This window comes from Halichoerus grypus, chromosome 9, assembly GCF_964656455.1.
Source record: "Halichoerus grypus chromosome 9, mHalGry1.hap1.1, whole genome shotgun sequence".
Taxonomy (NCBI): Eukaryota; Metazoa; Chordata; class Mammalia; order Carnivora; family Phocidae; genus Halichoerus; species Halichoerus grypus.
This window is the reverse complement of record NC_135720.1, coordinates 59,410,877-59,423,581: the sequence shown is the minus strand read 5'-3', so window position 1 is coordinate 59,423,581 and position 12,705 is coordinate 59,410,877. Positions and strand designations below refer to the sequence as shown.

Here is a 12,705-nt window from a genome sequence, read left to right as displayed (position 1 = left end):
CGCTTTCAAATAAATAAATAAATAAATAAATAAATAAATAAATAAATAAAATCTTAAAAAAATAATCATGGGCACCTAACCTCCCCATTTCAGGCACCTGAGCCCGTATCCTGGGGAAAAAAAAGTTGCTGAAAATCTGCTAGCTTTATTTAAGTAGTCTCGTGTGAACGTAGCACCTTTTTAAAAATTTTTTTTGGGTCGACACATTTGATTTTCATCCCAGGCTTTTTAGGACATGACCCTCTCTCTCTTGAGTGAATTGAATGGTGCCCCATGATAAGGAGTGCTTATGGGAAAGAACGCTTAGTATGAACCCAGCCACAGCCTAGGAAACATTCCCGAAGCCACTAAAATATTAAAATAATGTCACAAAAGACAAGAGGACTTAGAGGCTTGTCTCACGATTAAGAGTGTAAGCTCTGGAGCCTGAGTGCCTGAGACTGAATCCTGGCTCTGACACTATCTGTGACCTTGGGCAGGTCATTTCACTTTTCTATGCCTTAGAATCTTCATCTGTAAATTGGAGAATAATAATAGTACCTACCTCCTAAGGTTGTTTTGAGAATTGAATGAAATAATGCATTTAAAGCCCCATGCCAGATGTAGAGTAAATGCTCATAAATATTAGTTAATAATTTAATTCTCCTCACGGTTCTATGCCCAGAGTCTTTAAAGTATTGGTGCAGAAAATGAAATTGACAACTATTAGTTTATTTAATATATTTCCTTAGCGTCCTCTTAGCCCACTGAATTTCCAATGATAGGAGTATATCTGTTGATATAATGGCCCACTCTTTTCCCCAAATTTTGTGCTTTTGCCTTCCTTTTTCTGGCACCTTCTCTGCCTCCTCTCTCACTCAGACTTGCCCCCACATGAGTACCCTGTGTTGCTTTAAGATTTCAGAGGGCCGGGTGCTTGTAGGCACAGTCCATTAAGTGTCTCACTTTTGGTTTTGGCTCAGGTCGTGATCTCACGGTCATCAGATCAAGCCCTGTGTCAGGTTCCACACTCAGCATGGAGCCCGCTTGAGGTTCTCTCTCCCTCTCCCTGCCCCTCCCACTTGTGTTCTTTCTCTCTCTCTCTAAAATAAATAAATCTTAAAAAAAAGATTTCAGAGGGCAAAAAAAGGACTCGTCAATTAAATAAGTGTTTGTAGATGGAAAGGAGCACTTCTCCTACCCCATCTCCATATTCTATAATTCCTTCTCCTATGTATCTGGGAGATTGCTGTGGAAAGAAAGGGCCTGTAGAGGAGATTTTGTAGATGTTCTATTTACTGGAGTTGAGATAAAAATGATTGGTATTTTTCTGCTAAACACTTCCCTGCAGAGGTAAGAGTTTCAAGAACAAAGAAGAGGGTGGCCATAAAAAAAAGACATTCTAATCCTGGGCATCAGCTTGTGACCAGAGCTGTTTTCCTCAAAACTGGGGTCTGGCCTCTGGGAAAGTCCTTGTCCTCAAAGGGGACCTGGCCAAAGAAGTGTGGGTATAAGACTGGGGACGCTGGGGCTGCATCCAGCTTCTACCCTGCCAGGACTGAGAAGTGGGCAAATTACTCAACCTCTTGTAACTTCAGTTTCCTACCCATTTAATGAGAATAATAGAGCCCATCTCCTAATGCTGTTTTGAGGAAATGAGATGGTATAGGGGGAGTACCTGGCACACAGTAAGTGTGAAATAAGTGCTGGTGATTGCTGTAGTTACTGTTAATTTTCTATCTACGCCTTTGCTCATGTTCTCTCTGCATGAAAGTACCTGTCCCTCCTTGATGATGTGGAGAACTCCTCTTTTTAGGAATGCCTCACCTTCTTGGAGAAGTAGCCTCCATTTTTTTTCCAGGATCGTGAGTCTCACTTGCCTCTATGTTCTCAGGTTTTGTATGGATCTCATGATTTTTAGTGCTATGTTCACATTCCTCTTCCCGCAAACTGTAAGTTACTGTAAACACGTGACATATGTTCAACATCTGCTTTTTGACTGAATGAACAGACAGTTTCTCTCTCCAACCCTTGATCCCCCTGACAACTTCCCATATACCTTGCATCTAATTCCACATTCCGGACTGTAATTTCACGGCCCCTGAGGCAACTTGCTCCCCACCGTCTTTGTGTTCCATTCAGATGGGTCTTCTTTGGGTTCTCCTTCTCATAGCCCCACTGCTTCCTTCGGTTAGGGCAGCTTCCTCTCCCACCACAGAATTCCTCTTCAGTCTTTCATAGCCCACCTCAAAGCTGCCTCCTAAGTTAAGCCTTAGTTAATGGCTCACATCAGCTCACCTCTCCCCAACTCTACTCAGGGTGACTGCTCAGAAATGTAACAGTACCAAGGCAGGTTACAAATGTAACATCTCAAAAGGTACTTTGTGGTGAGAGTGGTCTTCCTCAAGGTGTATGTAGCTGGTGCCAGCCATGACGTTAGTGACCCCCCCTCCCCGGAAAAGGACTTTTCTTGCTCCTGGGTCCTCATGCTTAGATGTTTGTTCATAGAGGATGTCATGAGTAGAGAATTATGTCTCAAAGCGCCATCCAAGCCAGCAGAATATGCATGACAACCGTCCTTCCTGTAACTAGAACCCTCTTCTCTTTTATTATCCTTCCGTCTGCTACTCTGAACTTTCGGAAGCAAGCCTTCTCCTAATTGTTTCAAAAAGAGAATTTTTTGTTATTTTTTAAAAAGATTTTATTTATTTATTTGACAGAGAGAGAGAGCACAAGCAGGGGGAGTGGCAGGCAGAGGGAGAGGAAGAAGCAGGCTTCCCGCTGAGTGGGGAGCCCAATGTGGGAATCGATCCCAGGACACTGAGATCACAACCTGAGCCGAAGGCCGACCCTTAACTGACCACTGGCTACCCAGATGCCCCCCAAAAAGTGAATTTGAGATCATCACAGTCTAGCTTTTGTCTCTTCACTCCAATGAAACTGTTCTTGTCAAGCTTATATAATCTGATGGTTGACTACATATAGTGAATTCTTATTTTAGTTGATTTCCTGGCAACAGCTAACATCATTGCATAATTCCTCCTTAAAACACTCTTTTCTCTTGACTTCCTTAACATCACACTTGCTTAGTTTTCTTGTTACTGTCTGGATGTTCTGCTCAGTCTCCTTTGCTGGTTTCTCTTCCCTTGCCAGTCCTTAAAGTGTTGACACTCCTTAATGTTTGGTCCTAAGCCGCTACCTCTTACCTCTTACCCATCCTCCTCCTCTGCAAGGTCTTATCTATTCCTGATTTCAACGATTTTGTGTGTGTGTGCACGTGTGTGTGTATATTGCTGCTAAAATGATAATCATGGTGTTGATGAAGATGATATGGGCTGAGCTCTTAGTACATGCCAAGCTCTTTAAGAATTTCATTCGTATTAAGTGGTTTAATCATCACAGTAAACCTATGAGGTAGAACTATTATTAATCCTATTTTACAGATAAGGGCAGAGTCAGGAACTGACCAAACAGTCTGGCCTTGGATCGTGCACTGTTAGCACGTTGCAGTGCCTGTTTCCATCCTAGAATTCTGTCTTTATTCCTGAATATCACCCTTGGATTTCCCACAGGCACCTCAAGTAATATACATTAAGAACTAAACTTATCATCCTCCATAGTTCCCAGTTTGCAAGGATGGCACCACTTCTGCCCAGTTGGCCGAGCTGCACACCGGCATTGTCTCTGCCTTCATTCTCAACTGCTATTTAATTAGGTAGCAGATTCTCTCCATTCTGTTCCTTTCCCCAGATGCAACTACGTTTCTCTAGCCTCATTGCTACTACCCTGATTTTGGACACTCTAAGTACCCTTTTGTCTCTGTTACTATAATAACTTCATAATTGGCTTCCTCGCTTCTTGTCTTGCTCCCTCTGAAGCCAGTACTAAACAGATGATATAATTTGTCTGCTTACATACCCTTTAATGCCTCCACCTTGCCCCCAGGCTTGAGGCACACCGCCTCAGTGAGGCTAGATGACAGACTTGGCTTCTCTCTCCTGCCTCAGCTTTTGCACCTGCTCCTCACACTGTTGGTTCAGCTCCTGGAACCTGCCACAAACTGCTCCATCTTTGCATCCTCACACTTGCTCTTCTCTTTGCCTTTAAGTATCTGGCCTCTCCTCTTTATTCCATTTTGGGTCAATATATTGTACTTTTAGTTTTTAGCTTTGTACATTTTAGTATTTTTATATTTTAAATGCTTGCTTTGTCAGCTTGGGTACATTATCCTTTGACTCACATGTATCACACAAGAAACCTCCCATCTTCTTTCCCTCTTCCTCTTCCAATTTTGATAGGTATGTAATTACAAATGTTCAGGGCCTCTAGCATGCCATCCTAATCCTTACACTCAGTTTGGGGTTGGTTCCTCAGTAAATACATTCTGTGCCCCCTGCCATTCCTTTTCTGTAGGTGAGGAGTTTGCCAAAGCCCCACAAAAAGCAGATGGCAGAGCCAGTATTTAAATCAAAGTTTGACACAAAATTTTGTGTTTTTTCCACTACATCATGCTTCTTTTGAAAGTAGGAACACATACATATTTAAAAGATAAACTATACTGAAAGCAAAAGAGATCAAAATAGTACACAGGAAAAATAAACAAAAATATAAAAAGAGATAAAAAGGAAACATGATAAAATCTAAATAAATAAATATATAAAAGAGACTACAATTAACTGATACAAAACATGTAAAAATAAAAATTATTTTAAAAATTCTATGTAATACAAAAGATTATATGTATTTTTTATAAGATATTTGCAAGCCAATAATAAAGTCAAATAAAAGGAAACAAGAGATTAAAGCCTAGAGAGAGATAATCTTTTTTTTAAAGGCATTAATATAAGGTTAAAAATCATTAGGGATAATATGCATTCTTTGAACAAAGACAGTTATAGATGCTAGCAGAATATTTAACCTATTCACTCTCCCAAGGAACAGCTTCTTGCAAGACATTTCTGGTTTGGTTTTCCTTGGCTGGTTTGTAAATCATTTGGGATGCCTTCAACTTCTAGTTTGAGAAGAACCAACCCTAAACAGCTTAAACATAGCAGATAAGTCCAGATTCACGGTGGTAGATCTTAGATTGTTTATTTCGATGACCTAATGGTGACATCAGGTTCTAAGTCCTTTCCATCTTTCTCCACTGCAGCCCCCTCATCAGGTAAGCTTTTTTCCAAGGCTGGTCCCCTCAGGGATACAAGAAGGAGGCAGCAGCTCCAAACACCACATCTTCACATAACCACAAAGACCAGAAAAGAAACCACCCCTTTTTTGTGGACAGTGTTGGAGAACATGCACTCCTTTCCAAGCAGCCTGTCCTGCAGACTTCCCCACAAGTACCAATGGCTGGAACTGTGCCACTTGCTCATTGCTAAACTAATAAGTAGTAAGTGGAGCACAATTACAGTGATTAGTCTAAAATAATCTAGATTTCCCCCCTGGCCACCCCGAGGCTAGGGATGGACATAGACTCACCTGATGCACACAGCCACACAAACCCAATGCAAGGAGAAGAAAATAATCAACCAACAGCATTTGTCATAGGTGGAGACAGAACAGAAAGATTTTACCCTTCACCCTTGACCAGTCTGTCTCTCACTTTTGACTCTTAAGTACCAGTGAGGGTCAGGATAGGCTGGGTGAAGACCACAACTCCATTTTATTTTATTATTTTATTTTATTTTGCTTATAACAGCTGATTGTTTTGGGCACAAGTTGCTATCATTAGGTCTATAACTTTTTTTAAATATAATGAATAACGCACTGGATTTCTCTCCAAGAATGGCCATAATAAATATTTACCCATGACTAATTTTATCAGTCAGTGAAGAGACCAGGCTTCATGTCTCCAAGAGCTAGATGGATATTTACACATACACGCATGTGCAGTCATACCCACAAACACACCTGTGACTCCAGTGAGAAAAATAAACATAAAGTACTTGTTAAAAATAAGCATTTACAATGGTCGAAGAGGGTCCAAGATCATATGTACAGAAATACACCCCAAATTTAAAATTACTGCCTAGATTTTCATGAAAAAGGGGAAGACATGAAAACCAACACAGAGAAGTGTCAATTATAATAATAAACAAATTTATAGAATATGTGTAATGTGTCAGATATTGTACTCAGCTCCTTATGTATATTATCTCAATTCTTACAATCACATTCATAGTAGATACTACTACTATCTTCATTTTGCAAATGGGGATACAGAGGCTAAGAGGACGAGGACATTGCTCAGTTCACCCTGGTAATGAGTGGTAGGGCCAAAAACCTATTTCTGTCTGCCTCCAAGGTTGTGTGGTCAGTCTTTGACCTCTGCTGAAAAGATGGGTGAAGCAATAGACATAGTTCTCCTGAAATGTTCCCTTCCCTTTAGGGATCCAAACTACTCCAAAGAGCCTGTGGGACATTGGGTTAATGGATTATCCTTGTCATTGCTGTTTGAAAAGTACCAAGAAACACTTTGAGAAAATTACTCTTATCTCATATAGAAGCTCTTTATAAAGAACAAACTGAATAAATTCCCTTCTAGATTTTGAAAATATAAAGTATTTTAGGTAGAATTTATACAATGAAATGCTTTAATAGTTAATTTTATGATATTTGTATTTGAAAAGATGTTTTTATATGTGTTTTATGAAATGATCTCCACCAAAGAGAGTAGCTTCTCTTTTAAATTTCTGAATAATTTTGTTGGAGGAAAACACTCACTTAGACTTTTATTTATTTATTTATTTATTTATTTATTTAGAAAGATTTTATTTATTTATTTGACAGAGAGAGAGAGACAGCAAGAGAGGGAATACAAACAGGGGGAGTGGGAGAGGGAGAAGCAGGCTTCCTGCTGAGCAGGGAGCCCGATTTGGGACTTGATCCCAGGACCCTGGGATCATGATCTGAGCCAAAGGCAGATGCTTAACGACTGAGCCACCCAAGCCTCCCTCACCTACAGTTTTAAAAAAGAGTGGCAATACATGATATTTTTATACATTTTCAAGATCAAAAGGCATTTTTTAATGCAAGTTTATTTGCAAGGTCATAGGCTTAAAAAAACCCAGAACTAAGTTCCTTCTTAATGAACTTGAGTGATCACAGCATTGTAAAATGAGTAGCTCAGTTTTTTAGAAGGTTTGGGACATGGGATATATTTAGAACAAGGTGGGAACCAGTTGATGAGACTTCATGTTTTTGATGACTTTACAACCCAATAATACTTAACTTACACACTTGAAAATTGTGTCAATGAGCTGCTAAATGTATGAGACTAGAGTTCATTGTGGCAAAAGTTTCACCAGTGCTTTAGATGCTTAATATAAATCCCTAAGGATAAAACTTCTTCTTAAGAAGCATGGTTCCCATCTAGTTCTCTCAGAATGTTAGAGTCACAAAATAAACACACTATCGTGTGTGTGCATGTGTGTGTTTATTGCAATGGATGATCATGATAGATACTTGGATTCATGAGCAATTCTATTAGATATCAGTATATAGACCAACAGCATTTTCCACAGAACTAGAACAAAGAATCTTAAAATTTGTAAGGAACCACAAAAGACCCCAAATAGCCAAAGAAATCTTGAAAAAGAAAAGCAAAGCCAGAAGCATCACAATACCAGACAGACTTCAAATTATATTACAAAGCTGTAGTGATCAAAACGGTATGGTAGTGGCAAAAAATATACACACGGATCCATGGAGCAGAATAGAAAGCACAGAGATGAACCCAAAACTACATGGTCAATTAATCTTCAACAAACCAAGAAGGAATATCCAATGGGAAAAAGACAGTCTTTTCAACAAATGATGTTGGGAAAACTGGACAGCAAAATGCAAAAGAATGAAACTGGACCACTTTCTTACCCATACACAAAAATAAATTCAAAACGGATTAAAGACCTAAATGTGAGACCTGAAACCATAACAAATCCTAGAAGAGAGCACAGGCTGCAGCAATTTCTTCCTAGATATGTCTCTTGAGGCAAGGAAAACAGAAGCAAAAATAAAATGTTGGGACTACATCAAAACAAAAAGCAAAGGAAACAATCACAGCAAAGGAAGCAATAAACAAAACTAAAAGAAATCCATGGAATGGGAGAAGATATTGCAAATGACATACCTGGTAAAGGGTTAGTATCCAAAATCTATAAAGAACTTATAAAACTCAACACCCCCAAACATGAATAATCCAATTAAAAAATGGGAAGAAGATGTGAATAGACATTTTTCCAAAGAAGACATACAGATATATGAAAAGTTGCTCAACATCACTCATCATCAGGGAAATGCAAATCAAAACTACAATAAGCTATCACCTCACACCTGTCAGATGGCTAAAATCAAACAATAAGAAACAACAGGTGTTGGTGAGGATGTGGAGAAAGGGGAGCCCTCTTGTACTGTTGGTGGGAATGCAAACTGGTGCAGCCACTCTGGAAAACGGTATGGAGGTTCCTCAAAAAGTTAAAAAGAGAACTACCTTACCCTCCAGCAACTGTGCTACTAGCTATTTACCTAAAGAATACAAAAGTACTAATTCAAAGGGATACATGCACCCTGATGTTTATAGCAGCATTATCTACAACAGCCAAATTATGGAAATAGCCCAAGTGTCCATCGATAGATGAATGGATAAAGAAGAAGTGAGCTATATATATGGAGGGAAAAAAAAGAGAGAGAGAGAGAGATAAACCAAGAAACAGACTCTTAACTATAGAGAGCAAACTGATGGTTACCAGAAGGGAGGTGGCTGGGGGATGGATGAAATAGGTGATGGGGATTCAGGAATGCACTTGTGATGAGCACCAGGTGTTGAATGGAAGTGTTGAATCCCTATATTGTACACCTAAAACTAATATTACACTGTATGTTAACTAACTGGAATTTAAATAAAAACATTTAAAAAAGACTTGAGGACATAGAGTTAAGAATTTTATTTTTTATTTTAATTAAATAAAATGTATCAAAGTTACTCTGATGTGTATTTAATGAAATAACACAGTTGTTACTGTGCTGCATGGTAATTAGCTGCAAGCCCTAGGAAACTGTAAAAGGACTGTCATTTTGCCAGCACTCATTTTTTGTCAGCACTCATTTTACAGTCAAATCTAATGTCTAAACACTTCTCTATAGTCATACAGTTTTGCCTAGATAAGAATCATTCTCTTCCTCTCTGTCTCCTTTTGCTTTTCCTCCTGCCCTTTCCCCCAAATCTGGCTCAGCATTCCCATTCATCACCCCCTCCCCCTCCCCACCCTCATCAGGGAATCCAGCTGCTTGGAAATGGCAGGCCCTGGATTCAGCAGACTTTGAAGCCATGCCTCATTTGGATCCTTAAATGTAAATTTCCTGCTTTATTTGTAGGGATCTTTATAACATCCCTAATATTTTGGTGTGGGACAGAAAGAAGAAACACAGCATGAGGTGAGAATGTGGGACCACAGGGAGAGAAAGGGCATGTGCCAATGCTTGGGAACCTCAGCATTTGAGTTTGGGGTTAAGAGGAATGAGAGCAGGGATGGAGATAAAGGATGGGGAAAAGAGGGGAGTAGAGCAGCCTCTGGGGTCCACTACCTCTGTAAGAGACCCTGTGTCCATACATGTCCCTGGGGCATAGCTTTTGGCAGATTTAGCCTAAGCTCCTCCTCCCAAAGAAAGCCAGGGGGTGGATAGACAGGGAGAAGAGAGCCACTCGGGCTTTTCTCACCAGCCCTCACAGGTAAAGCACGCTTACCTCTCTGGAGGAATCAGGCAGATTAAGGCCCAATCTTAGTCCTGTCACTTTCTAACTCTGTGACTTCCACTAGTCACTCAACCTCTCAAAGCCTCATTTTCCCCAGTGATGGTTTCCCCATTGGTGAATAGGACTGGCACTCTCCACCTTACATATTTCTTGAGAAGATTTAATGAAATGAAGCATCCAGACATTGCTTAACACAGAGTAGGCTCTTGACAAAAGTTCTTTCTTTTCTTTTCTCCTCCCCTGAAGCACAAAGAAGGCTCCCCCTGCCCCAGCCTGATCTTTCCCCATCTCCAGCTTTCCTCAATTTTCCCCATCTATATTTATTTCATTTCACTTCTGAGGATTGGAATGTTAAAGATAAATGTACAAAGTTTTGGGGGTGAACAAATATGAGACAGAAGGTAAGTGACAGATTTGGTTCCTTCCTGGTGGATTACAGAAGGCAGTGTCATAGTTCTGGAGAGGGTGTCATGGAGAAAGGCAATGTCTTCAGGGCACAGGAGGATTTTCCATCTTTTGTCCTTTGTGGCGTGGGAAATGTGACTATCCTTCCCAAGGCACCTAGGGCCTCTGACCAGGCACTGCCCCACCCATCAGGTCCAATGGGCTTCCAAAGGTCCTGTTGAGAGAAAGCCCTGTATCCTACTCTGGGACTAACCTAGTAAGCTGGGAAGTTTGGAGTGTCCGAAGGGATAACCGCTGCACCTTATACATTTAGCTCATCACTTGTGTTAAGTGCTCCAGGCTCACTTCTTGACTGATACTGGACTTAGCACTAAACTGCAATAGATCTCTCCCCCAAATCCATTTCTGGTATTTGGGAAAAGCTAAGCTGATGCTAAAAATGAAATTGGTTCTCTCACAGCATCTTGGTCCCACAGGACTATGCCTGGCTCCTCTTTAAAGTGCCTGCTGGTTTTCTTTCCCAACTTGATCTCTGTTTAACAATCTATATTAATATTTCAGAAACATTAGGTGGCCTGTGTATTGATGGAACTTTATTCCCTAGGCTTGAAAAACTCTTTTCTTGGAATTGGATTGCTTTGGACAGTTTAACAACCAGTGCTAGGCTAAGAGTCAAATAATATTGCTCTTGTAATTATCTTGTCATGGCATGAGACGATAGATGAGGCCAGTCTGCTCTGCAAAAGGCCAATTCAATGGTGACATTAAACAGATGTCATGATCCAAATGAAATACAAATAATGGGTTACCAACCCAACCCAGTCATATCCAGCCAGTCAGCACACCCTCCCCATATCTCCACCCACTATATTATACTAACAAATATATTTAAGTAGAAAACGCAGTATTAAAAAGTTAGAAAACATTCACCAAAAACACCCCACCCCCAAATCTGCACTGAGCTAAATTCGGTGAAATTTCTGTGCATACCTCAAGTGGAAACAATTCCATGTTTCTGCCTGATTCTTTAGTAGTAGCTTCAGGGGCATTTTAATAAGAAGATTCTACTACAAATGAAGATACCAGACTTTGGGGCAAAACCTTATTAAGAAGCATAAGAAAGCACATTGCTCTCTCATTGCTAAAGAAAGAACTTTAAGAAAGCATTTCTCAAAGGCTCTAAGAAGCCCCAGACTGATGTGTAAAAGCCTAGGCAGCCTCCTTCCCTCTCACCCCAGTTCCCTGCTACCTGGGAGGCCATCAGAGGAGTTCAGATGCCCCTGCACACCTCCTGTGATCTATGAGTAATATAAAGTTAGCCAAGTGGGGAGGGGGCGTCACAGAAGGCCGTCCCAACGGGTGAGCGAACATGGACACAGGCAGAGGCAGAGAGGGAGATCTACCAAGGGTGTGGAACTGTACTTGGCTTTTCTAGTTTAGAAAAGGGATCCTGAACTCCGGGTTAGGAAAACAACCCAGTGATCAATGCCTCCCGTTGCCAACTCTATTCCACCCTTTTTACTCCCGGAGACGAGCTCCGTGCGCTCCATCTTTCTGAGCTGAGGCTGCTGCCTCCCTGAAAGCCATACTGCCTTTCTTTTCCCACTTTTGTTTCCATTTTCTTCACCGAGTATGAAACTAGTCGCCCCCCGCCCCGCTCCTCCCCGCAGGCGCCTCCACAGAAGCACACTCTGTACCTTCCGGGGCTGGAGAGAAGATGCTCACAGAGATCGGACCCCTGTAGCGAACCCTCCCTTTGGGAGGAGCAGCGGGTGGAGCCGGCGGGGACAGCCCCCCAGCGCGGACCGCAGTACCCCGGGCGCGCCCACTCTAGGCGCCTGTGGCTTCGAGCTCCGAGCTCCGGCCAGCTGAAACGTCACCTGAGGGCTCACTGTCCTCCCCCTGGGATGACACGGCGGCAAGCGGCCCGAACGCCCTTCTGTGCGGGACCGGACACCTAGCAGACGGGTCCTCGATGCAAAGCCGCGGGCAGCGGTCCATCCGGGGGAAGGTGGGGAGGAGTGGGAGGGTCTGGATCGGGAGCGCGGTCTAAGACAGGTCTGGAGCCAAACCCTACCTACCTCCACTTCCAAAGGGAGTGTCAGGAGAAAGAAACGGCCGCAGCCCCAAACAGGAGGCTTACTCTTAACACTGAAAGCCACTTCATTCAATCAGCACCTTTACTGAGCACCTTCTGCGTGCCCTGAGATGTTCTAGGAGCTTGGGAAGCCCTAGCGAATACAATGTTAAAACGTCTCTGCTCTTCGAGGAGCTATTGTTTCTAGTGACTGGTAATCAGTCATGTTCCTGTGAACATTTGTAGGTGTTTTCAGCTAAAGAGTGAGGGAATAGAATTCTGACTTGCTTTTTATTTCAACAAATGTTTATTGATGGCCCAAAGATTCAATCGAAAGGTGGGAGGGAAGGAGGGAGATGAAACTTACAATATCATCAAGGAGCTGGTTTCTTTTTAGAACTTTGGCTTAGCCTGATTAAATCTCTTTAGTACCTCCCAAACTGTAAACTTGAACCAACAAAGCGGCTTATAGTGACCATGAGCTTCATGCTTT

At 41.7% G+C, this 12,705-nt stretch overlaps 1 protein-coding gene across 6 annotated transcripts in view; it reads right to left on the bottom strand.

Moving 5' to 3' along the window:
* MCHR2 (melanin concentrating hormone receptor 2) overlaps positions 1-12,338 on the bottom strand; it is a 54,107-nt gene extending 41,769 nt beyond the window's left edge. For 2 of the 6 annotated variants that reach the window (XM_078054946.1, XM_078054947.1), the window contains exon 1: positions 11,833-12,172. The gene's annotated coding sequence lies outside the window, so the exon portion shown is untranslated. Of the gene's footprint in view, positions 1-1,806; positions 1,931-11,832; positions 12,173-12,216 lie in introns of those variants that run through there. The other 4 variants (XM_078054944.1, XM_036119346.2, XM_036119347.2 and 1 more) reach the window with 3 other exon arrangements.
* Between the last annotated feature and the right edge of the window lie 367 nt (positions 12,339-12,705).